This window comes from Mustela nigripes, chromosome 14 (assembly GCF_022355385.1).
Source record: "Mustela nigripes isolate SB6536 chromosome 14, MUSNIG.SB6536, whole genome shotgun sequence".
NCBI classification, from domain to species: Eukaryota; Metazoa; Chordata; class Mammalia; order Carnivora; family Mustelidae; genus Mustela; species Mustela nigripes.
Window position 1 is genome coordinate 56,979,412 of NC_081570.1, and position 25,052 is coordinate 57,004,463.

The 25,052-nt window shown below is 34.5% G+C and overlaps 1 pseudogene; it reads left to right on the plus strand.

Annotated features, from left to right (window-relative positions):
- Positions 1-15,545: 15,545 nt before the first annotated feature.
- On the plus strand, positions 15,546-23,274 carry LOC132002069 (U3 small nucleolar ribonucleoprotein protein IMP4-like; annotated as a pseudogene).
- Positions 23,275-25,052: the final 1,778 nt, after the last annotated feature.

The window sequence follows — 25,052 nt, forward strand, 5'->3', positions numbered from 1 at the left end:
AATGTCTGTTCATGTCTTCTGCCCATTTCTTGATTGGATTATTTGTTCTTTGGGTGTTGAGTTTGCTAAGTTCTTTATAGATTCTGGACACTAGTCCTTTATCAGAGTATAGGTCTTTTACCTGTTTGTTTACATTTCTTCCTAGGTATCTTGTTATTTTTGTTGCAATTATAAATACTATTAATGCTCTTAATTTCTCATTCTGCTGTGTCATTATTGTTGTATAGAAATGAAGCAGATTTCTGGAGATCTGCTTTGTACCCTGTGTCTTTACTAAGTTCATTTATCAGTTCTGGCAGCTTTTAGTGGAGTGTCTTGCGTTTTCAATATATTGTTTCATGTCATCTGCAAATAGTAAAAGTTTTATATCTTCCTTACCAAATTGGATGTCATTTATTTCTTTTTGTTGTCTGATTGCTGTAGATAGGACTTCCAATACTATGTTGATGACATGCACTGAAAGTGGACATCTTTGTCTTTTTCTTGACCTTGGGGGAAAAGCTCTCAGTTTTTCTCCATTAAGCATGATGGTACCTATGGGGTTTTCATATATGGCCTTTATTATGTTGAGGTATGTTCCCTCTCAACCTACTTTGTTGAGGGATTTTATCATGAATGAGTGTTGCACTTTGTCAAATGTTTTTTCTGTGTCTATTGAAATGATCAGATGTTTCTTATCCTTTTTTATTGATGCAATGTATCTCACTGATTGATTTGAAAATATCAAACACCCTGGTAACCCAGGAATAAATCCCACTTGGTTGTGGTGAATTATTATTTTTTTTTATGTTTTGGTGAATTCTGTTAGTATTTTGTTGAGGATTTTTGCATATGTTCATCAGGAATATTGCTTTATAGATCTCATTTTTAGTGTTGTCTTTATCTGGTTTTGGTATCAGGATGTAGAATGAATTGGAAGTTTTATTTCCTTTTCTAGGTTTTGGGATAGTTTGAGAAGAGTATTGACTATTCTTTAAGTGTTTGGCAGAGGGGTGCCTGTGTGGCGTAGTCAGTTAAGACCTTTGGCTCAGGTCATGATCTGAGGGTCCTGGGATCAAACCCGATGTCAAGCTCTCTGCACAACGGGGTACATGTTTTTCCCTCTCCTTCTTCATGCTGCTCTCCCTGTTTGTGTGTTCTCTCTCTCACTCTCTCTCTCTGTCAAATAAAAATAAATAAATAGATAGATAGATAGATAGATAGATAGATAAATAAAATATTTTAAAAAGTAAATGTTTGGTAGAATTCTCCTGTGAAGCCACCTGGTCCTAAACTTTTGTTTAGAGTTTTTAGATAACTGATTTAATTCCTTTGCTGGTTATTGGTCTGTTCAAATTTTCTATTTCTTCCTGATTTAATTTTGGTAGTTTACATGTTTCTAGGAATTTGTCTATTTCTTCCAAGTTGCCCAATTTGGTGGCATATAGTTTTTCATATTAATCTCCTATAATTGTATTTCTGTGATGTTGGTTGTTATTTCTCCTCTTTCATTTGTGACACTACTTATATGAGTCCTTTCTCTTTTGTTCTTGGTAAATCTGGCTAGTAGTTTATCAATTTTATTTTTTTTCCCCAAAGAACCAGCTCCTGGTTTCCATTGATATGTTCCATTATTTTTTTAGCTTCCATATCATTTATTTCTAATCTAATCTTTATTATTTCCTCCCTTCTGCTGGCTTTAGGTTTTATTTTTTTTTTCTAGCTCCTTTATAGGTTTTACTTGTTCTTTTTCTAACTCCATTAGGTAAAAGTTAGGTTGTTTATTTGAGATTTTTCTTGCTTCTTGAGGTAGGCCTGTATTGCTATAAACTTCTGTCTTATAATCAGTTTTACAACATCCTGTTGTGCTTTCATTTTCATTTGTTTCCATGTACTTTTTTATTTCTTCTTTCATTTTCTGGTTGACTCATTCATTTTTTACCAGGATGTCATTTCCTCCATGTATTTGTGGTCTTGCCAGATTTTTTTTCTTATGGTTGACTTCTAGTTTGCGGCATTGTGGTCAGAAAAGATTAATGGTATGACTTTGAGTTTCCTAAATTTGTTGAGGCTTGTTTTGTGGCTAATACATGATCTAATATGGAGAATGTTCCATGTGCACTTGAAGATAATGTGTATTCTATTTCAGTATGGGAATGCTATGATTATAAATGCTAAAGCCATCTGTTTCAATATGTCATTCAAAACCATTGTTTCCTTATTGATTTTTCTGTTTAGGTGATCTGTCCACTGATGTACAGGGAGTATAGAAGTCCCCTACTATTATTACATTATTATCAATTAGTTCCTTTATGTTTGTTATTAACCGTTTTATGTATTGAAGTGCTCCTATGCTGGGTGCATAAATATTTATAATATCTTCTTGTTAGATTGTCGTCTTTATTATTATATAGTATCCTTTTCTTTCTCTTGTTACAGTCTTTGTTTTAAAGTCTGTTTTGCCCAGGGGTGCCTGGGTGACTCAAACAGTTAAGTGTTCAATTCTTGATTTCAGCTCTGGTCATGATCTCATGGTAATGAAATTGAACCCCAGGTTTGGCTTCACACTCAGATGCGATTCTGATTCAGATTCCCTTCCTCTGCCCCTCCCCCTGCTTGAGCTCTCTCTCTCTCTCTAAAATAAATAAATAAAATCTTTTAAAAATAACTAAAGTCCATTTTGTCCTATATAAATATTGCTACTCCAGGTTTCTTTTGATATTCATTTAAATGATAGTTGTTTTGGGTGCCTGGGTGGCTCAGAGGGTTAAGCCTTTTGCCTTTGGCTCAGGTCATGATCTCGGAGTCCTAGCATTGAGCCCCACTTCAGGCTCTCTGCTGGGTGGGGAGCCTACTTCCCCCCCTCTCTCTGCCTGACTCTCTGCCTACTTGTGATCTCTATCTGTCAAATAAATAAACAAAATCTTTTTAAAAAATAAATAAATAAGTGATAGATATTTCACCATCCCCTCACTTTCAATCTGCTGGAGTCTTTAGGTCTAAAATGAGTTTCTTGTAGACAACTTATAGATGGGTCTTGATTTTTAAAATCTATTCTGTCACCCTATATCTTTTGATTGGAGTATTAAGTCCATTTACATTCAAAGTAATTACTGATTGATATGTATTTATTGTCACTTTATTATTTTTTTGTAATTCTTTCTAAAAATTTACTCTGACCCTGTCTTGTCTTTCTCTCATGGTTTGCTGATTTTCTTTTGTGATATATTTGGATTTCTTTTTCTTTATTTTTTGCACATTATCAATGTTTTTTGATATATGGTTCCCATTAGGTTTGTATATAGCCTCTTTTGCATATAGAAGTCTAGATTAGATTGATGGTCATTTAAGTTTGAACCCATTCATTACTCCTCTCCTCCCCACATTTTAGGTATATGTTGTCATATTTTATATCCTTTTATTTTGTGAGGTCCTTGACTGATTTTTTAATAGAAATGTTCATTTTTACCACCTTTGTTTCCTACCTTTATACTTCTTTTTATTCAAAGAGTCTCCTGATGGCTGAGCCTGGTGGTGGGTATTAAGGAGGGCATGTATTGCATGGAGCACTGGGTGTGGTGCATAAACAATGAATCTTGAAACACTGAAAAAATAGAATAAAAATAAAAATTTTAAAAAAGGTCCCCTTAATATTTCTTGCAATGCTGGTTTCATGACCATGAACTCCTTTACTTTCTTTATGTTTGTCTTGGAAACTCTTTATTGGTCCTTCTATTCTGAATGCTAGCCTTGCTGAATAGAATATTTTTGACCACATATTTTTCCATTCAGCACTTTGAATGTATCATGCCATTCTCTTATGCTTTGGAATGTTTCTGCTGAAAAATCTCCTATAAGTCTTATGGGTTTTCCATTATAAGTTATTGTCTTCTTTTGTCTTGTTGCTTTATTTATTTTTTCCTTTACTGCCATATTTTACTAATTTCCTTACAATATGTTTTGGTGTGGATCTGCTTTTGTTGACTTTCATGGGAATTCTCTGTGCCTTCTGGATCTGGATATCTGTTTCCATCCCCAAACTAGGAAAGTTTTTAGCTACTATTATATCAAATACATTTTCTTTCCCATTTCTCCCTCCTCTTCCTCCTCCTCCTTCTTTTTCTTCTTCTTCTTTATTAGTGTGTTACTATTTTTGATGAATGTTACTATTATGAATTTTACTATTTTTGATGACATTACTGAGTTTCCTAAGTTTATTCTCATTTTGCATAACTCTTTTTACTCTCTTTTGTTCAGCTTGATTACTTTCCATTACTCTCTGTTGAAGGTCACTAATTCATTCTTCTGCTTCTTCCATCCTGCTGTTCAATAAACTCAAGAACACTGAAGTCATACCATGCATCTTTTCTGGCCACAGTGCTACAAAACTGGAAGTCAACCACAAGAAAAAATCTGGCAAGAACACAAATACATGGAGGTTAAATAACACACTAATAAAAAACGAGTGGGTCAACAAGGAAAAAAAGAAGAAATTAAAAAGTACATGGAAATAAGTGAAAATGAAAGCACAACAGTGCAAAACATTTGGGATGTTGCAAAATTGATTATAAGAAAGATGTTTATAGCAATACAGGCTATCTTAAGAGACATGTTTCTCATTTCATTTATTGAGAATTTATCTCTCCTATGTTATTCTTTATCTCTGTGTTAAGGGTCTCACTCATGTTTTCCTCTCTTTTTTCAAGTCTAATGGGTATCTCTATGATCATTACTTTAAATTCTCTATCAGGCATTTTACTTAAGAGATTTCTGGTTATGGCCTTGTGCTGTTCTTTCCAAATGAAAAGAACAGCACAAGTCCATAACCAGAAATTTGGAATAAATTTCTCTGTCTTCTTATTTTGTATAAATCTCTGTTCCTGTTTCCCTGTGTTAGGAAATTCAGCTATACCCCTGGTTCTTGAGGGTAATAAGCTTATGAAGAAGAGGTCCTGTCATGCCCTGCTATGTGATATCTCCTGTTCCCCAGGCCTGGTGCTTCTGGGAGTGTCTCAAATGTGTGCTGCATATGTTCTGCTATTTTGTTCTGGCTGCTTTATCCTTCAGGCTGGTTATCTGCAAAACTATCTTTGCCTTTTGTGGGGAGTGTTTGGTTCTTGGCCTGAATGTTACACATTTTAACTAGGTGTGCTCTGATTTGAAATGAGACCTGTTGTCACTGTCACTGGAACCAAGGCTCTGCAAAACTTCTACATTGGGAAACATGGTGTGAGCAGAGGTTAGGACCTGTCTTCTGGGAAAAGGAACCCATCATGCTTCAGCAAGTGCAACTGAGAGGCGCAGTTCTCCTTGAGCATGGGTGTGTGTGTGTGTGTGAAGGCCTTGGTGTAAGCAAGTTAGGCAGCAAGTGTTGGTGCTATGTTGGTTCCCACAGGTAGCCCTGTACTTAAGCTGGGGAGTAGGGGAGGAAAATGGTGCCTGCCAGTTCCTTTTCTCCTGGAGAAGTTTCTTCAAGAATGCTATTTCTCTCGGATATGATCTGAGATGAGCAACTAAGCTCCCATCTTTGTCCCAGCTCTCTTCAGATCCCTGTTTCCATGCTGTATTCTCCCAGGTTGTTTGCTGTGTCTTCTCTCCAAGAGCAGCCCAATGTCCTCTGAGCTCTTCCAGAGACAAGTGTACTAACTTTTAAAACTCCAGGCCCTAAGCCCTGCTTGATGCTAGAATTCTAAAATGCAGCCCTTCTTGCTATCCAAGGCAATTGTTATGGGGATTTATTTTCCCTGTGCATTCCCCTGTCTTACTCTGTCTCTGTCCCTTCTCCACAACCACATCTCCCACCCCACTACAGTGGCTGTAATCCTTTTCTCTCCCAAACCACATCTTTATACTTCCTACCTTCTTCAGTGTGGCTTTTCTCTACCTTAAGTTGTGGAATTTGTTCTGTCATTCTTCAGGTCAGTTTCTGGGATGTTTAAGATGATTGTGTTACAATTGTATCTGTGAGATGAGGAAAAGCTAGGTTCCTCCTACCATGCTGCCATCTTCCTCTCTCCAAGAATATATAAAAACAATTTTCAAAGATTTTTTTTCAGTTCCATTTTCTACTTTATTAAAAGTGATTAGAAATGCAAATGATTTTTTATATTGACCTTGTATCCAGTGACTTTGTTAAATTTATTCACTAACTCCAAGAATTTATTTATAGTTTATTTTGGGTTTTCTATACCCATACTCAAGGCTTCTGTTAATAATGGAAGTTTTACTTCTTTCTTTCCAAAATTTATATTTCTTATTTGTTTCCAACCTTATTGGAGAGGCTTGTTCTGCAGTTCAACATTGAATAAGTGGTGATAGCACACATCTTTATCTTCTTTCTATACACAAGAAACTTTTGATAATTTTTGCCAAAATTTTTTTTACAGATTATTAGGTTAAGGACATGCCCATCTACTCTTAATTTGCTAACAGTATTTATTATGAATGAGTTTTGAATTTTATAAACATAATATGATCTCATAAAAAAAACTTGGGAAATTTTACCTCTTTTTCTATCCTCTGAAAGAGTTTATGTAAGATTGTTGTTACATCATAAGTGAAAGAATTGATTTCCTTTTTAGGCAATTAGTTATGGATTGAATTTCTTTAATGAATATGAAATTATTAATATTTCTTATTTTAATTTGATTAAATTATTTTGGACAAAATTTCCATTTATTTAAATTTCAGTTTTGTTGGCATAAAGTCTCCATACTATCCTCATGTTAACTTTGTAATATCTGTAGAATATGTGATTATAACCTCTTTTTTTCTTTCTTTTTTTTTTTTACTATCCTCCTTTTTAGTCCTGAAATTGGTTTTTCATTCATTCTCTCCTTTTTCTCTTGGTCAGTCTTGCTAAAAGATAAATAATTTTATTTGTTTTTTTTTTTTTTTTTAAGATTTTAGTTATATAAAAGAGAGAGAGAGAGCACAATGAAGGGGAGCAGCAGGCAGAGGGAGAAGCAGGCACTCCGCTGAGCAAGGAGTCTTCTACAGGACTCAGTCCCAGGACCCTATGATCATGACCTGAGCAAAAGGCAGACACTTAACCAACTGAGCCACCTAGGCATTGTATTTTTCCCTTTCCCCATATTTTGAGGATAATTTGCTGCTGTTCTTTTTTGTAGCTTTTTGAGGTAGAGAATTATAATAATTTTAATCTTTTCTGATTTTCTAGTTTATGGGTTTATATATAAACATACCCCTTTAGATAGTCCCACATGTTTTGATATGTGGAATCTTAATTTATTCAAATACATACTAATATTCATTTTTAAATACCCCATAAGTTATTTACAAGTATGTAGCTTAACTTCAAAGTATTTGGGGATTTTCTAGTTATCTTTTTATTATTGAATACTTGCTTAATTTCTCTGTGGTCAGGAGATGCTCTGAATTATGATGAGACTTGCTTTACAGCACAATAATTGGTCAGTTTTAGTAAATGTTCTATGTGTACTTGAATATAAAATGTATTCTGCATTTGTTGATGCTGCACTACAAGCATATAAATTAGGACATTTTGTTAATCAAGATATCTAAATCTTTTATTCCTTACTGAATTTTGGTCTGCTTTTTCTTTCAGTTAGTGGCAGAGGTCTGATAAAATCTCCAGCTGTAATTAAATGTTTTCCTATATCTCATATAATTCTGAGGCTTTTTGCTAGGGGTATTTTGGATCCATGTTATTAATTGCATTATAATATGAATTATGGAATGTTATGTTTCTGTTGAATAAACCCTTAGTTATTGTAAAAAGTTCCATTTGACCCTCATAATACTTTATGCCTCCAAGTGCAAGTTTTCTGTTTTATAGTATCCCTGGCTTTCTTTTACTCAGTTTTTACAGTAATGTTTTTTTCTTCATTTCACTTTCAATCTTGGCCTGTCTTTGTATTTTTCATTCCAGTTCTAATGTATTTTTTTTTAAACTGGGCATTTGGTTTATACCCATATATAAATAATACTCTATTTGGGTTTTGATCTACCATATTACTTTCTTGCTCTTGTCCAATCTCTTATTTGTCTATTCATTTTCTAATATTTGTAGGATCAATCATGTTTCATTATTCTATTTGTTCCCTTATTAAGCTTATCAGCCATATTGACTTTTGTTACCCTTTTATTAAGTTCTATCAAAAGTTCAGAAATAACAGAAGCAAAACCAATGAATCACCAAAGTAGTAATTCATAAAGGTATACTGTGCACCCACCAAAAAGGCACTTGGCAAACCAGGAGCACTCATACCAAAACACAGAATGAAGCTCAGGAGTATAAAGTATATTATAAAATGTTGTTATAATACAACTTATAGTGTGGAGGCAGTGACTGTTTATTCCTTTTTTTTTTTTTTTTTACTATTTATTCTTCACATTGTTTGATTATAATATCAGAATTTTCTTAAATGGTAAGGAATTGGTTAGTGGTAACCTCATGCCAATTTTGGGAAACTTTTTTTTTTTTTTAAGATTTTATTTATTTATTTGACAGGCAGAGATTACAAGTAGACAGAGAGGCAGGCAGAGAGAGAGGAGGAAACAGGTTCCCTGCTGAGCAGAGAGCCTGATGCAGGACTCAATCCCAGGACCAATCCCAGGACCCTGGGATCATGATCTGAGAAGGCAGAGGCTTTAACCCACTGAGCCACTCAGGCACCCCTTGGGAAACGGTGTTAAGTTTTGTTTATCATTTTCAAGGACATAACCCCTAGTGACAATGGAAGGCAATAGCATAAAGAAGACACTTTTCTTCTGGGTCAGGACCTTCATGTTTATATTTAGATTTCCTATAGACCTCACAGACCAGTTTCAACCACACCTTCTTGTTCTCCCCACCTACTGGTTATTTCTCAGAGCTCCCATGTGCTTTTATGGTAACCCTCTCTCTATCCATTTTGCCCCACCCCATGGCTGCTCCTGAGAAGTTCCTGTGGGCTGCTTGCTTAGCAGCAATGGTTACATTTTCAAGGAACTTTTTCCATCATAGAGATCTAAGCTCCATAGAAGAGCTCTAACCTGCTTATGTTTTCTAACCATGGTTGGTCATTTGTAAAAACCAGTTCTGGTCTGTGCCCTCTGGAAATTTTCTTCACCACTGTGATATAACCTGTTCCTATGGGAGCCCTGATCTTTTTTTAAAAGCCTGAATTTCAGCTTTGGGCTGAAACAGGGGCTGGTAGGGAGAGACTCTTAAGTCGTCTGTTCTTTGAGTTTTCATTCTCCCTCAGCCTAGAAGCAACAGCTGTTTTTGTTTGTTTTGTTTTGTTTGCACATTCTACTTACGAACCTATTTTACTTCTTTTAATAGTTAGCTATCTTTGACTAGTGAACAAATTTTTACATTAAATTTTCTCAGCTCTAATAACTGGTTTGGTTTCTGTCTTCTGGCTTGATCCTGATTAATATGCTCTAATTACCAGTAGTGTTTCCCATTGTTTATCATTTCTGGTGCTCTTTATTCCTTTCTGTGATTTCATCTGAGATAATTTTCTTTGTCTGAAGAGCACCCTTCAGTATTTTTCAAACTGCATGTCTGCTGAAAATAAATTATCTCAATCTTTGTCTAAAAATGCTTTATTTTATATTACTTAGTAATGAATAATTTTGCTTTGTGTAGAATCTGAGGTTGAACCTACCTTCCTTTCAGCACTTTAACAATGGAACTTGTTATCTTTGGCTTTATCATTTCTATTTATGAGTAAGCTGTTCATCTCACTCATGTTTCTTTGAAAGCAATGTCCCTTTTCTCTGGTTATTCTTAAGGTTTTAAAGTACACATACCAAAAACAAATGTAAGGTATAATTCTAGAATTAAAGTGTATAATTAGAGTTACTATTTAGACCACAATATATTCATTATTGGCTTTATTATGTTATTTTGACATCTTCTAATACCTTTCTATCTAAGACTTCATGAAATGCATTTTTTGAAAGGCTCGACCAAAGGAATCTCAAATAAATATCATCTTTATTAAGGAAGTGGGTTACATTTGGAAGAGATATATTTTTGTCCTGAGGCATTCATGATATAAATATAGAGCAGATAATTATGTTTTAAGTCTACTAATTGCTATTAAAATGAATATAAATCTACCAAGGATTTGAAATTTTTATAGTCTTTATTAAGTCAGTAACACATAGGTCACTGATAGATATTTAATGTTGGGGTCTTTGTCATCATCACTTACTGTTTTAAAGTCAGAGCATTATATTTTGAAAAAATACTTGTGGAGAAAAAAAAATCTTTAAACAACTGTGGAGAGAAAGAGAAATACAGATGGGGAAAGAGAGAGAAAAAAGAAAAGATATTTAACAAAAGATAAATATTTCAATGAACACCATTGGGAAAGAGTTATATTTATACCAGTCATATCTAAATATAATAGAACAATTCGGTATGCTGAAGACAAGGTATTAAAGTAGAAGTGTTTGGGCCTGAATGTTAACAGAGGCAGTCTTCAGATTTGAGTCAGGAAGAAGGTATTTTCTTCCTATGTTCTAGTTCTATATCTATACTTTCTGTGGGTGTAGATAAGCAGCACTTTTCATAAGCAGCACTGTCAGACCGAGTTAATTCACCTTGAAACTACTGCAATATAATCTTAACACCTACTCTCTCCTTTGGAGTATCTCAAATGTTTCAGTGGTTAGACAGTGGACATTGACCTATATGGCTTTAGGGACAGTGGACTAGGATATTGCAGGATCTTACTGTTTTTAGTAGCAGTGCTGTTAATTACACAATGACATAACTTATGTGAATAAAACTAATGTTCTGTGTCATCCTAGGTCCTACAAAATAGTTAAGCAGTTTTTTTTCCAAAACCCAAAGTTATGTTTCTGATGGTCTAAATTAACATGATTATGTGTCAAGGTGTTGATTGTTAACTTTAGGATTTCTAAAAAATATTGAACTTTGGTAAGAGTGAAAAGAAAAAAAGAGAGTGAATGATTACAAGATAGACACCCAATAAATCTTAAGTAAATCTTTGATGTTGCTTGTAGAAATTACATATAAAGCATTGAGCATTATAGACTGAAGTTCCTACATTTCAAGAGGCATTTCAGGTATAAAAATCATCACACTATCATGAGAAAATTAACCTATTTTTTAAAAAAGTTAATTTTTAGAATAAGAATTATTTTATAAGACTAGGAAAAGATAAGAAAATGATAAACTAAAAATACTTCATAAATATTTCATATTGACTACTTATATTCATGTCTTCAAAAGTTCTTTTCTATTTACCAGTAAGGATAATTACTTCTCTGTATTTGGTCAATAGTCAAGTTTTTGTTGAATTTAAGAGGTATGTGTTTTTGTATTACAAAAGGATTACAGTGTTTTTGGAAAAAATAATCTTATGGCACTCTCAGTGGGCATTTCTACTTGGAATTTCTTTTAAAATTCGCCTTGTTATTTTCATTCCATCCAGAGCTGTTCTGTGCAAGGAACTCTGTTAGGCACAAGGGATACAAAGATGAGTAATATAGATTTCCTGCCATTAAGAAATGAAACATAAATTTGCAAGAGGATGCACTGTATTAGTTTAAATATGAATTTCATCCTGGTATTCTAACTTATCTCTAGGTTCCCAGGGAAGAAGTTTTCTTTTTTTTTTTTATATATATATATATATAAACATATATTTTTATCCCCAGGGGTACAGGTCTGTGAATCACCAGGTTTACACACTTCACAGCACTCACCAAATCACATACCCTCCCCAATGTCCATAATCCCACCCCCTTCTCCCAAACCCCCTCCCCCCAGCAACCCTCAGTTTGTTTTGTGAGATTAAGAGTCACTTATGGTTTGTCTCCCTCCCAATCCCATCTTGTTTCATTTTATTTTAACAGATTTTACATCAGATCATAGCAGTGAATCAAAGTAATCTATATACAATATTTTTCTTCTTCTTCAGAATTACAGGATTTTTGCCCAGTTTAAATATAAAAAATAAATTCTTCTTCTTTCTTTTTTAAAGATTTTATTTATTTGACAGACAGAGATCACAAGTAGGCAGAGAAGGGGGGATGGGAAGCAGGCTCCCTGCAGAGCAGAGATGCAGGGGCTCAGTCTCAGGACTCTGGGATCATGACCTAAGCCAAAAGCAGAGGCTTTAACCCCCTGAGCCACCCAGGCACCCCCCAAAATAAATTTTTCTTAACAAAAATTTAAAAACTATGTCTCACAGACAAAGTAACAAAACATTTCCAAAATTTTTTTTCAAAGCATTATGTGTGTGAGATTTTTAGATTTTCTGTAAAAAAGTTTAAATCAAAATGAGTTTGTGAATATTTTTTTCTTATTCCTTAATTCCCTCTGTGGATAATCCCAATATGCATGAAATATCAAAACTTTTGAGGAGCCTTTGATTTAAAAACTCTATTTAAGTTTGTTTAGTCTAACATTTCCCACTTATTTAACCATAGATCCTCCCTTGTGAAATACATACATACACACACACACACACACACACACACACACACAAATATATACTATGGAAAACAGTGGACTAAGTTAGAGTTCACACAGCAAAGAAAATAACACCCAAGTTTTTATTCTGAAATCTGAGTGCTCTTGACTAACTGTACTTGCCTGGCCAAGTAATAGAAAGGATGTAAAGTTATTTTCACATGAAGATTAGGTACATGGCCCAGTAAGGCAACAGACCAAAAGGTGGGATATTGACCTTTTTTGTGTAAGTCAAAGAAAGAAGCTGTCATAGAGAGGGCAACAAATTTTTCTAGAAAAACCCTATGTAGTAGTTAACAACAAAGGCTGTGAACCTAGACTACTTGTGTTTCAATCAACTCCAGTTACTACAAGTGTGACCTTGAAAATTTTGCTTAATCTCTATGTGCCTAAATTTTGCCATATGTAGGTGGAAATAGTAATAGAGGCGCCCATAATCACATATCATAATCACTAAATTAGTATTGTTAAAGTACTTGGAACAATGTGTAGCACATAAGAAAAAAGTACTTACGTGTATAAATAAATAATTCTCACAATTCTTTGTCTTTGTTGGGTCTCATAGTTGATGGATTACCTTCCTCCAATTAAGAGATCCATTTTTAAATTTTTTTACAAATTCAAGCTCACTGGGTTTACACTTATTAAATATCATGTTTGGGAAATTAACAAAATGTGTTTGTGGAGTGAATAAATAAAAGGAGAAGAGAAAATTTTCTTAACACAATCTTCAAGTTGTGTTCATATCCAATATCTTGGGGCATGTTCTGGAGAAACCCAACTACCCTTATGTAATGAGAATAGCAGATTATTTTCTATTTTGGTCCCTTTTGCCTCCAAATGTTTGCTTGTGGACTTGGTTACACAATATTAATAATAACAGCATATTTACTGAGTGCTTACCATATGCCCTGTGCTCTTCTTATTGATTTTAGTGTAATTTTTTCACTGAATTCTTACAAGAATCCTCAAGTTAGGTATTGTTATACCTTTTTTATAGAAGGAAAAATAATGAAAAATGCATTCTTACTACTAAGCAAATTTAGAGTTTCAAAATATTTAAAAAATACTGGAAATATTTTAGTTCTTTCAACATAGAAAATAGTCCTTTAACAAGAGTCTTTCTAAGATGGGACAGCTGGAAAGAATAATTTGTAGATTACAGATAATGAATAGTCACAACTTGTCAGTTTATACATGAAAAGTGGTATCTCTTTTGATACTCACCAACCCCATGAAGTTGCTTTTATTATTCTGTGTTACAGAAGCAAATTGAAGGTCAGTGAGGTTAATTCACTTATCCATGTTCACAATGAAAATGGTCCACTTATCTCTTTAAAAATGGGCCAAAATATCATCTGAACATGAAATACCCATACCTTTGCCACTGAGGCTAGAGAAAGAAATGTTAGCAGTAATGGTAGACACATATGAAGCTATCAAACATAGGCAGGTCTCTAGTGCTGAGCTAGAAAAACAAAGCATAATTCAGAAAAAACTTTAATGGGAATTTTTTCTTAATGCTCATTTAACTGTGCAAAGGCTAATTATGGATTCACTTATCTCAAGAACAAAACATGGGGAAGTTGCTTTAGTATGTACTAAATAGGACAAACAATTATGAAATGAACATTTACATAATTTGATATTTCCCATGCAGGTATGTGAACATCTCTAAATTAAGCATAGGTCTTTGAACCATGCTGCAATTATAGGAACTGTCAGAGTAAAATTTATAGTGATTTCTTATTGTATCTACTTACATCTGGTCTCCCTATCAAAATGACATGGAGCAACCTCCAAACAGCATAAATATATACCTCCTATCCATGTGCATGTTTTGAAATCACTCCAATACATTCAAGTTTTAACAGAAAACACATTATTTTTCAGTTTCTGTGTAAGAAGCTTGCAAAGAGTCTGTCTCCACAGAGCAAAATAAATAAATGTCATGACTTTGTAATTATCATCTTGAAATCTTCTACATCTTAGTTTATCTATTTGAGAAAAAAATCTTTACAACGCATCGGGTACTGTTTATTTCATTGTAAAGGTTGACAACCCATCAACTAATTGTCAAGAAAAATCCAAGTTTATATTCAAAGTATCCAGCATTAATTATCATGAAAATGTGAAGAAAAACTTCTAGTTCACTTCTCACTTGTTCTAGGATTTAGATCTACTGCTTAAAATTTGATAAATTCTTGCATGACAATTAAATTTCCTTTGAATACAAACTATGCAAACTAAAAAGAAATGCAATTCAGCTCTCTCTTATTTATATAAATGCAAGGAAACAACAACACAGTGTCAACAATACCTGAATTAAAAACAGCACATTTAGAGCACTTCAAGTAGTTTGTTGTGGCCACTTTGTGGAACATATGATCCTGGGCTCTAACAGTAGGCTAACTTGTATCTGAATTGTACTCAGCTATGTCACTAACTCATTATGGAACAATGGGCTAATAACTTCACTTTTCTTAATATCAATTTATGTAAATTTATATAAAATCATAGTGATTATAAATAGTCATTAGGAAATATATATTAAAATTATATATTGCTATCTATAAATATTACTTAGTTTCCAACATAAAGGAATGCTATAAAACTAATATGAAATAATGAATTCTATCTCCACATTGTGCATTGTAAGTGGTAGATACTATTATTACTTTGGTTAGATTAAAAATCAGATTTTAACTGGAGGAGTCAGAGCCATGGGTTCCAAAATGTGTTTTGCCACGTAAGGACTTTAGATTTCATACTGTGGTAGACAAAAGAAAGCTACAGAAGAATTTTACCTGGAAGAGCACTGTGATACACTTTGCATTTTCAAAAATCATTTTGCTTACAGTACGGAGGGTGAATTGGAAGGAAAGCAGCTATAAGACCTTTTCAATAGTCCTTGAGAAAATAATAACGGCTAGAAACAAGTCAACCACAGAAACAATGGAGAGAATAGAATCTGTATGAGATTATAAGGATCTGGAAATAATGGAGCACTGTTACTAACATAACTTTGCCACATGGAAAAGGGAGGAGCCAAGAATGACACCTAGCCTCCCAAAAGATGGTCAGGATGGCAAATGCAAAAGGAAGTCCAGGTTGGAAGGTGCAACGGGGAAAGAGTAGAACTAAATGCATAAGGTAAAACTGGTTTTGAAGAAGTAGAGTTCAAGTTGCCTGTAGGACATAAAAGCACAGAAGTCTATCACCTAATTTGTTATACTAGTTTCAGCTTGGAGTTCAGGACTTATACTAGGTAAATGAAGTTATAAGACCATAAATAACTGCTTATTGAGATTAGATAGAATGATGAGAAGAGAGCTAAGAGCTGAACTTTAGGAAACTTCAAAATATAAAAGGCAGAAGAAAAGGGACTTAAAATGGAGACTGAGAAGGCACATCCATATAGTACCAAGAGATCAGGAGATAGTGACACCAACAGAACAAAGGTGGAAGTCTATCAAGAAGAAGGAAGTGGTCAACCCTGCTAAATGTTGTGGGCAAGTAAAGTAAGATAAGAAGAGAAGAAATACCATGTGACTGAACAATTATTGGGCTGCTCGTGTTATTTGCAGAGGAGTTTTATTGCAATAATGGGCATTGTAATCAGACTGTAGAAGGTTGAAGTATGAATGAAACACTCTGGTAGATGTTTTTTTTTTCCAAAATTGGACACAGACATAGTTTTGATTCCAAATCTTCTTCCAGAATCTTGATATACCCTATCAAAAGTGGAGCTTATTTCTTATTCCCTTGAATCAGAGTAGGACTTTGTGACTGTTTCAATAAACAGGATGAACTAGAGGTGATGGGCATGATTTCCAAGATTAGATCATAAAGGAAATAAAGACCCCCATACCCCACCCCCAGTCTTTCTCTCCCTCTCTCTATCTCTCTCATCTTTAGTTCTTAAAACCCACCAATCATGTTGTGAGGAAGCATAGGTCACATGAAGATTCTCCTGATAGGTATTCGGGCCAACAGACCCATCTAACATCACTCTGCTAACCCCAGCACCAGCTGCTTGAGTAAGCAATCTTTTCAATGATTTTAGCCCCTGGGCTTTGTGCTGTTCCAGCTAATACATTTGAAGCAGAGATGGGCTATCCCCATTGAGCCCGTCTCAAATTGTAGATGAAATGTTCTAGATGTTTTAGGCTACTAAGTTTTGGATAATATTTTACACAGCCATAGTAAATTGTGTAGACATAAAAGGAAAGAAACCATAAATTTAAATTATTCTTTGGAAGTAGTTAATATCAAAGAATTACATGAGAAAAAGAAATTAAAGCCAGATGAGCATAGAGGGTCAAGAATGTTTCAGTTTTTCCTTTGCTTATGAAAATAAGATCACCAGGAACCATATAAGATGTAATATGATGCATGTTAAGAATGGGAAAAAATGATTGGTGCAAATTCCATATCCTGGTGAATATAAAGGGTATCAGATAGAGAACATAAGTGGTGTGATTAGTTTGAATAGGAAAACTGATATTTGTACATATTTAGGTGCTCTTACATGTGGGAAAAGAAGCTAAAGAAGATTATTCTCAATATTTTAAGTCATCCCTATAAAATCAGAAGCAACATCATCTGCAATGAAGATGTGGTAAGATAGGTGATGGGGGAATGAGTAGAGTGTTTAAAAGCATCAGAGAGCTGTTAGCCACTTAACTGTTCATAGAGTAATATAAACACATCTTTCTATTCCATAGATTTAATTATCAAACATATCAAAGTTTCCTTATACTCAGTCCTTAACCCTAAGGTAATCAATATATAATCACCATTGATTAGCTTTTTCTATTCTTCTATTTTTGAAATATATGTAAGCAGAATCATAGAGTAAATATACTATTTTGCGTTGGGCTTATTTTGTTCAACATTATGCACATTAAATGCAGACATGTCTTGCATATATGAACAGTTTGTTCATTAACATTACTGAATAACATTATATTACATGAATATAAATTTTTTTCATTTAATATAGGTGGATATTTTAGCTGTTTCAAGCTTGGGGCTATTAAAAATAAAGCTTCTATGAAAATTCTTGTGCATGACTCTGCAGCAAATATGAATGAGTTTCTGTTAATATATCTAGGAAAGGAATTGCTAGGTTACTAGGCATGCATGCTTTCACCCACTGATCTTATCAAACAGTTTTCCCAAGTGGTTTTACATAGTTTACATTTCCACAAGCAATGTATGTGAGTGAACATAAATTCGTGTTTCTTCACATTCTTGCCAACACTTGGTGTTACTGATCACTTTCATTTTAATTGTGCCAGTGTATGTGTTATACTTTTCATTTTTCTATCTGGCTTCTTGCCCCTTTTAATTAATCATTATTTTTATTTTTTATTGTGTTCTTGCTTTGTTTTAATTCTGGGTCCAAATCTTTTCCAGATATATGCACCACTGTTTTTTTTTCCCACTCTACAGTTTGCTTTCTCTCTCTCTCAATGATGTCCTTTGGAGAAAAAGGCCTTAATTTTAATCTCATCGAATTTATCTGGCATTTCCTTTGATGATAGGGATCTGAATTCTATTTAAGAAATTTTTGCTTATCTTAAAGACATAAAGATATTCATAAAATATCTCATGGCTAGAACTTGAAGTTTTAAAGTTTGCTTTATATGAACAGTAATTTTTTTTTTAAGATTTTATTATTTTGACAGAGAGAAAGTAGGCAGAGTGGAAGGTGGAGGGAGAGGGAGAAGCAGGCTTTCCGTTGAGCAGGGAGCTCCACATGGGGCTCCATCCTAGGATTTCAGGATAGTGACCTTAGATGAAGGCAGCTGCTTTAACCGACTGAGCCACCCAGGTGCTCCTCAACAGTACATTCTGAATGAAATTTTGTATATGATTTGAGGAGGAGTTCAAGCTGCATTGTTTTCTATACAAATGACCTAGCACTATTTATTTAAAAAAAAAAAAAAAAAAGCATTCTTTCTCCATGCTGCTGGTGTCATCTGTATAAGCATGTCTATATCAATCAGCTTTTGGACTCTATTCCATGGGTCTGTTTGTCCAAGATACAAGAGTACCTTTTTGGTACTCTGTTTATGACTGTGCCTTTCTATTAAACCCTGACTCATGGTAGACCTCAAGCTTTGTCCTAAGACTGTCTTTCCTAGGAGTACCTGAGTTTGGTCAGTTAAGCAACCGACTCTTGATATTGGCTCAGGTCATGATCTCACCCTGCCTCAGGCTCAGCACTGAGCATGGAACCTCTTTAAGATTCTCTCCCTCTGTTGCTCTTTCTCTCTCCCTGAAAAGAAAAAGAAAAAAGAAGAAGAAGAAGAAGAAGATTGTGTTGTCTATCATTTAATCTTTGCATTTTCATTGTATTTTAGAATAACTTGATGTTTCCACAAAAATAAAGTCCTAGTATGACTTTGATTGAGATTTCAGTAAACCTATGAATAATTTAGAGACAATTGATATTTTTATAATATTGTAACATAACCCATGAAATTGTATGTTGTTTGGAGATTCATTCATATCATTGTTGATATCATCAATTTATTTCTTTTTATGACTGAGTAACATTCAGTTGTTGAATGAACTGCAGTATTTTATTTTATTTTATTTTATTTTATTATTTTATTTTATTTTATTTATTTATATGAAAGAGAGAGAGAGAAAGAGAGTGAGAGAGAACATGAGTAGGGAGGAAAGGGAGAAGCAGGCTTCCTGCTGAGTAGGGAGCCCAACGGGGGGCTCAGTCCCAGGACGTGGGGCTCAATCCCCAGACCCTGGGATCATGACCTGAGCCACCAAGGAGCCCAGTACCAGTTTTTTTATCCATTTTCCTAGTGAATGACATTTGATTTATTTCCATTTATTGGATATTATGAATAAAATTTCTATAAATATTCTAGTACAGATATTTTCATAGATATGTTTTTAAATATCTGTCTTGAGTAAATACTGAGAATAGGAATTACCAGCCATTTGTGTATCTTTTGCAAAGTGTTGAATTCTTTACCCAAAATTTTTTTATAAGATTTTATTTATTCATTTGACAGACAGAGGTCACAAGTAGGCAGAGAGGCAGGGAGAGAGAGAGGGGAAGCAGGCTCCCCGTGGAGGAGAGAGCGTGATTCGGGGCTCGATCCCAGTACCCTGAGACCATGACCTGAGCTGAAGGCAGAGGCTTAACCCACTGAGCCACCCAGGTGCCCTTCTTTACCAAAATATTTAAAGGGACTGTTTGCCATTCTATTACTGAGTTGTAGAAGTTCTTTCTGTATCTTGAATACCACTTATTTGTTAGATACGGTTTTAGAAATATTTTCTCTTAGGGGCACCTGGGTGGCTCAGTGGGTTAAGCCTCTACCTTCGGTTTGGGTCATGATCCCAGGGTCCTGGGATCCAGCCCTGCATGGGGCTCTCTGCTCGGTGGGGAGCCTACTTCCCCCTTTCTCTCTGCCTGCCTCTTTGCTTACTTGCGATCTCTCTCTCACTCTGTCAAATAAATAAATACAATCTTTAAAAAAAGTTTTTTCTGTTAGTCTTTAGTTTGCCTATTTATTTTCTTAATGGTATCTTTCAATGAGCAGGAATGTTTAGTGATAATAAAGTCTAATTTATTAAATTTTCTTTTGTGGTCATTAATTTTTTGTGATTGCCTAAGGAACTTCAACCCACCTATTGTTTAAGAATATATTCTCTTTGAAATATTTTTCCCCTTTGAAATTTTAGTTTTAATGATTACATCTATAATACATCCCAAACTAATTTGTGTTTATGATATAAGGTAGGGGTTAAAGGTTATTTTTTTGCCATATATATCTAGTTAACTGTTTGCTGAAAAGTTTTTCCTTTCTCCACTGGAATTGATACCTTTGTTGAAAGTGAGGATTTGTTTCTTAGCTCCTTATCCTATTTCACTGATGTATTTATCAATCCTTATACCAGCACCACACTTGAAAGTACTAGAAGATCTCTACCTTTGTACTTTTTCAATATACCTTGGATATTCCTTCTTTTATATCCCCACATAAAATTACACATCTCCAATCAATGAATGACGTGTTGTCTTTTAGGTTGGATCTTCTTAAAATTTGCTCAAAAGTTGTTTTTTTTTTTTTTCTTTTTTAGTTCAGAGTAGAAATCTTGTACATCTTTTAATACATTAACTGCTGAGTTTCTTGTTGCTATGGTAAAGGGAATTGTTTCTTAAATACTATTTTCTGATTGTTTGCTACTGGCATATAAAAATAAAATTGATTTTTCTGTATTTATCTTGTGTCCCTACAACACTGCTAAATTCAATATTCAGTTCTGTATTTGTTTTGTAGACTTCATAGGATTTTCCACATAAGTAATCATGTTATGTGTAAGAACACTTTTTTCTTCCTTGCTGATGTGTGCCTGTTACTTTTCTTTTCTTTTTTTTTTTTGATGTTTCACTTTCTTTTATTAATTTTTTATTTTTTATAAACATATATTTTTTATCCCCAGGGGTACAGGTCTGTGAATCACCAGGTTTACACACTTCACAGCACTCACCAAAGCACATACCCTCCCCAATGTCCATAATCCCACCCCCTTCTCCCAACCTCCCTCCCCCCAGCAACCCTCAGTTTGTTTTGTGAGATTAAGAGTCACTTATGGTTTGTATCCCTCCCAATTCCATCTTGTTTCATTGATTCTTCTTCTACCCACTTAAGCCGCCATGTTGCATCACCACTTCCTCATATCAGGGAGATCATATGACAGTTGTCTTTCTCCGCTTGACTTATTTCGCTAAGCATGATATGCTCAACACCCAAAGAACAAATAATCCAATCAAGAAATGGGCAGAGGACATGAACAGACATTTCTGCAAAGAAGACATCCAGATGGCCAACAGACACATGAAAAAGTGCTGCATATCACTGGGCATCAGGGAAATACAAATCAAAACCACAATGAGATATCACCTCACACCAGTCAGAATGGCTAAAATCAACAAGTCAGGAAATGACAGATGCTGGCGAGGATGCGGAGAAAGGGGAACCCTCCTACACTGTTGGTGGGAATGCAAGCTGGTGCAGCCACTCTGGAAAACAGCATGGAGGTTCCTCAAAATGTTGAAAATAGAACTACCCTATGACCCAGCAATTGCACTACTGGGTATTTACCATAAAGATACAAACGTAGTGATCCAAAGGGGCACGTGCACCCGAATGTTTATAGCAGCAATGTCCACAATAGCCAAACTATGGAAAGAACCTAGATGTCCATCAACAGATGAATGGATCAAGAAGATGTGGTATATATACACAATGGAATACTATGCAGCCATCAAAAGAAATGAAATCTTGCCATTTGCGACAACATGGATGGAACTAGAGCATACATAATATATCTTTACATACTATATATTTTCTATTTATTTTCAACATTTTTCTGTCTATATATTTAAAGTACTTCTCTTATAACAAAAATTGTTTGGTCCTGCTTTTTTTAATCCATTCTGATAATCTCTGACTTTTAATTAGAGTGTTTACTACATTAAACTTTAATGCAATTATTAATGTGATTGAATTTAGGCCGTATGTTTTATTTTTCATTTGCTGTTTGATACTTCTTCCCACTCTGCGTTTTTAGTGTCTGTTACTCCTTTCTTGCCTTTGTTTAGATTATTTGAATATATTTAGAATTCCACTTTAATCTCTCTGTTGGTATTTTAGTTATACTTTTTTGTGTTGTTATTTCTGGTTGCTTCTCAAAGTATTTCAATATACATCCATAATTTTATGCAGTGTACTTAGAATTAATATTGTACTATTTCATACCAAAAAATGTAGAAACACTGTAACCACATTCACTTATCAACCTTCATCCTTTATACTATAGTAATATTTCTAACATATATTATAACTTCCACTAGAAAATGTCATAACTTTGTTTTATATGTTAAGTATTATTTTAAAGGAATTATAAGATATTTACAATCTCCCAAATAGTTAACAAATTGTGATGCTATTTATTTTCTCTTACAGAACCAAATTCCTATCTGGTATAATTTCCCTTCAACTGGAAAGACTTCTTTTAAAAATTCTTATAATATAGATCTGCCAGTGATAAACTCTCTTAGTTATCTTTTATTTTGAAATATCTTCATTTTGCCTTTTATGTTGAAGAATATTTTCATTGCCTGTAGAATTGTTTGGTGAATTTTATTTTTCTTTTAACGCTTTGAAAATTTTACCCTTTATCTTCTTGACTCCATAGTTTTTAATGATAGTCAGGGGTCAGAATTCTGAGATCATGATTACTATCTCCCCAGTTCCCACCTCAAGATGTTTGCAAAGGAGCTGAAGTTGGTGTTCTGGGATGCCCAGTGCATGAACTATGGCTGGCATGAGATGGAAGCACTGGTGTAAGCCTGAAAAACAAGCAAGGTCACCAACATGCTAGTTGTTCATGAACATGGAGACCCACCTGTGGGGTTCATTGTCAGCTATTTGCCTTTCAGCCTTACTGCTTCTTCCATACTGTGAATGTGATCATGTGTCATGATGTCTCCAGCCTGGACACCATGTCAAGCCAAGCCTTATCTCATCACATGTGGCTTCTCTCTCTACCTGGACAAGAGAATACCTGACATATTCTGGTACCTGTTCCCTGTGCCCAAAGATGACAGACACCTGGTCATCACCATTTTAAGCCAATATAATTACCTCTCCTTTCATGCATATGATCCACCTGGGTACAGTGGAGCAAGAGACCACAGCAAACATGGAATTATCTTGTACTCTTACACTAACACCTCACACAAAAACATCTTCCTGAGCACTGAGTGAGCCCATTTACCAGTCAGTACATGGACCTGGACCCAGAAAGGAGGAGTCAGGATAAACTCTGTGTCTGTCTGTCTGTCTATCTGTCTGTCTGTCTGTCTCTCTCTCTATCACACACACACACACACACACACACACACACACACACATACACACACACGTCAGTGGCATTTCTTTTTCATCAATGAGGATGGCTTTATACTTGCTATAAAATCCTTGAAGGGTAACTCAAACATCTAGGTCTTTTTGCAGATAGACTCCATTTTGTCTTTTCTCTTGCAATTGGATAATATTTTCCTGTTTTTCATTTTTATATCATTATGGACATTGTGACTGCTGTGTTTGTAACTCTGATTTCTCTTAAAGGGTTAGTATTTATTTGTATTGTCTATTCTTTCTCTTGATCCTATTTCTTCATATGTCAAAAATACATGTATTTTAATGTCGTATGTTGCATCTGAAAATTTATGGGATTGGATAATATTATTTCCCTTTAGAGATGGTTTACCCTATTCACTGATAAGCAACAGAAGGTCTATCAGTTCAATCTATTCATGGAGTGAACTGACTTAAAGCTGGTTTTCAGTGTCTGTTAGGCTCAAACTTTCTCTTTTTTGCCCATGTTCCTACAGTATAGCCCTCCAGGGAGCCCCGCTGACAGTCTAGGCTATATTTTAAAGCCCTTATTCCTAGGGGCTTCTAAACTCCATTTGTTTGCTCAACAGCAGAAGACTACCAAAATTCTACTCTGCTTCGCAATCACTTTTTGCTTGATTTCTTAGCTTCTTGTCATGTGGGCTGAAATAGCAAATGTTTTGGGCACTAAACATGTACTTTGTGTCAAGATGACTTATTTGCACCTTTCTTCTCACTGAGATCTTAAACTTTCAAATTCAGTCTGCTTTGGCTTCCCCAAACTCAACTTTTATCTTCCCAGACTGAAGAGATCATTTGAAATTCTACTGGCTTCTCTGCCAGTATCTACTCTGGCAAGCTTTTTGGTGTTTTGGTCTCTGGATCTATACAGAATATGAACAAATGTTCCTGCAGAAAGTTAGGCACACTTTAATAAATTTCCCTTCTCTGTTTCATATGGCCCCTCACACACCAGTACATTAGAACTCTGTCATTGTTGTTTTGTTTTTTAATTATTCTAGGTGAAAGTATTGGTCTGCTACACATTAACCATCATAGCCAAGAGACTTACATAGAATGAATATTTCTAGGAAATCGCTTAATTACAGGCATACTTTTTTTTTAATTGAGCTTCTCTTTATTGTGTTTCACAGACATTGTATTTTTTACAAACTGAAGGTTTGCGGAAACCCAATGTCAAGCAAGTCTATCAGCACAAATTCTCAATAGCATTTTCTCATATGTGTCTCTGTGTCACATTTTAGTAATTCTTGCAATATTTCAAACTTTCAAAATTTTTTTTTATTATGGTAGTCTGTGATGAATGATTACAACTCACTGAAAGCTCATGATATTTAGCATCTTTTAGCAATAAAGTAGTTTTTAATTAAGGTATGTACATTGGATTTTAGACATAATGCTTTTACACACTAAATACACTGCAGCACAGTGAAAATATAACTTTTACGCACTGGGAAACCAAATAATTCATTTCACTTACATTATTGCAATATTTGCTTTATTGTAGTTTTCTGGAACAGAACCTGCAATATCTCCAAGGTATACCTTTAATTTTATAACAGATGTCTATGATCACATCATATTTCATTGAACTGGTGTTCTTTTTTTTTTTAAGATTTTATTTA